This window comes from Suricata suricatta, chromosome 13, assembly GCF_006229205.1.
Source record: "Suricata suricatta isolate VVHF042 chromosome 13, meerkat_22Aug2017_6uvM2_HiC, whole genome shotgun sequence".
Taxonomy (NCBI): Eukaryota; Metazoa; Chordata; class Mammalia; order Carnivora; family Herpestidae; genus Suricata; species Suricata suricatta.
The window spans coordinates 76,111,490-76,114,497 of NC_043712.1; positions in this window are offsets into that span (position 1 = coordinate 76,111,490).

The window sequence follows — 3,008 nt, forward strand, 5'->3', positions numbered from 1 at the left end:
AATATGTTTTCAAACATTGTGATGGATGCCAGTAAACAGCAGCAGTAGAAACCTATTAATTCAACCCACTTATTTTCTTTAAAATGTGGCAATATTAAACTGAATGAAAAAAATCATAATAAAAATTTTAAAACTCTTCTATAATAAGACAAGTCTAACATGGCTAACCACCCCAAGAAATAATGTCAAAGAAGAAAGGCTAAGCCATCACAGAAATGAATGGCACTTCTTAAATGATAAAGAATTTTTAAAATGTAGTCCACAGTGATAAGATAGTATAGCAATGATTTACAAGCTGAAAGAATGTTCTTAAACAATGTCAGAGGGAGCCAGGCAGCAGGGGAACATTTGCTTAATGGGGACTCTTAACTAAGTAATATAAACTATTGATCAGATGGTAAACTGATCTGAAAGAAAATCATTTCCATATATCTTATGTCTCAGATAAATTCAGTGTTGAAGAACGTCTGAGCAACTGGCATTGGTAAGTGGCAAAAGTACAAAGTAACCTGAGCCAATCCCCCAGCTCTAGGCAATGCTCCACTTAACATCCATTCTTCAACTCTTCAGTACCTGGCAATGGTAGGGAAAAAAGTGTAATAATTCTGTGTTGCCGGAGAATAATGCTGATGATCCAAAGATACATAAACTCTTGTGAGAATCCTTATTCATACCTTTCCCCTCTGTTTCCTAAAATATTTAATACTCAAACAAGCCCATTTCAGCCAGGCAAATCTTGGACTAGCCACATACTTAAAAGTATTTGAGAAACACACACATACACACTCAGCATATGGAAAATTGAGAGTGAAGGTGACAAGTTATTGTGTTTGTAGATTTATCAGCAGCACCCAGCACAATAAACCATCCAAACCTCTATGCCAAATTCTCGGATGTGATAAATGACAATCATTTGGTAGAGCTAACCTGAAGACTTTTTTAAACCAAAAGTAGGGAAATACCTTGCACCATTGGTGAAGAAAAGAAAAAACAAACATTGTAGGAATCTAGTCTTCCCCACTTTCCTTATTTGTATCTTTCTTTCTCTCTTTCTCTCCTTCTTTCTTTATTTCATCTCTCTCTCTCTCTCTGCCTCATTTTTTATTGTTCAATTCTGAAATATCAGAATTTAGATTTTCATTTACATGGATTTGCATCATTGGGTAAAAATGTTCCTATCAAATCAACAAATTAATGCAACATTCTTCCAATATTGTACACTAGAATTACAATTTATAAGATTTTTTTAAAAAGATCCCAGTAAGGGTCATTGAATTGAGTCACGACAAATCAGTTACAAACTTAACCTCTATTACGTTCAAATGTGAATCCTATAATATTCCATTTCTTTAGATATAACGCCTTGTTTAAAGTTAGAATCCAATGTCAAATTAGTATAACAAGAAAGAATTTTCAAGGCAGAGAGAAAATCCAGCATTAGGGAATCTTTGACATTCTTTTGTGTGCTTCTGTGGTTAGAGAGCATACTGGCAGTGTATGAAAACAAATTGCATTTACCAGGAGAATGTGTTATGTTTTTTGGCTCTGAAATGGTCATTGCTTTACTTCTTAGGATAATTTTGAATGACATCTCTACATCGTATTAGTACATTAACTGCAAACACATTTTCAAAAAGTAGTAAGAAGTTTGCAGAAATCAGAATGATGATTTCCTGCAATTCAATTCAATTGTTAGTCCAAATGAGAGACTAAGGACAATGTGCATTGGCTTGTTAGGACCATTATTAAATAGCTCTGGATTTAAAATGTTAATACCAGTTTTGAAATGAAGTTAATGAGTTTCTTTCAGGTCACACAATTAGCCCTGTTCGATTAGCCTCATACCTTTCCTAAAGAGGGGCAGAAAGAAGAGAGAGAAGGGAGTTGAAACCTTGCCTGTGAACATCCAAATGGGCTTCCCGGAACACTCTGTGACTCCAGAACGCAAGAACCGTGGATTCTAGAAGCGTTCTGCCACGGGAATACAAGTAGGCTCAGCTGAAGAAGTACAGTATTTGTAGTGCAGAAGGTAAAATGGTTTCTCCTTGCCCTGCCGCAGAGGTCTGTGGGGGATAGATGGTTGGCGCTCCCCAAATATCCATGTGCTACTCTGTATTTCTCCCAGTCCTCTCTTACAGGTCCCTTGAGACCACGTGACTAGTGCCGGATCAGGACAAGTGAGCGGAAATACCGTCTGTGACTTCCGGGTCAGAGCAATTAAGAGCCAGTATGCTTTTTTAATCTACTTCTTTCCTTCAGCAGCAAGGAAGGGAAGTAGCTCACATTTTTCATGTTTCCAGGGCTGCCCACTTACATCCTCGGCAGAGAGAAAAATACGTTTATTATGTTAAGTCACTGAAATTGCTGGGTTTACTTCTTGCCATATCCTGCACTAGGCTTAGCCTAACTAATTGACCCTGAATAATCTGAAACAGTTGACATGAATCAGTTTACAAATTCACAGTGTATAAGAGATACAGCTTTTTTTTTTCACTTATTTACTCATTTAATAATTTTATTTTCTATAATTAGATTGATGTTCAGGCCATGCCCATCATGCTAGGCATATATAAAACTTGAGTCTTTCTTGACTGTCATCTCCTCTCCTGCTCACCACCATCCCAGTCCAAAGCCCCAGGGCTTACAGGGGTTGAAAGGCGCCAAGCCCTTGAGTCCCTGTCTCCCCATGCTATGTCACAATGTCCAACCTCAAAGCCAATGGAACCTTTCATATCTAGATGCCCTCTCCTTGTTTATTATACATTCATGTGAGGGCCACATGTGTCACTCCTGGTTTAGCTGTCCCTGATTCTTGGCTGGGACCCTCTGCTCCTGGATCTCCTCTTTGAGATTGTGGCATGTCCTAGACACAGCTGCCACATGCACCTGCCCACTCATCCCTCCTCCACGCTGCTTGGGAAGAACTTACTCTTTGTCCAGGAAGAGCTACTGTCCGCTCATGCCTAAGACACATTATCCATTCCCCAAATTATCTCTCTGCTCCATTC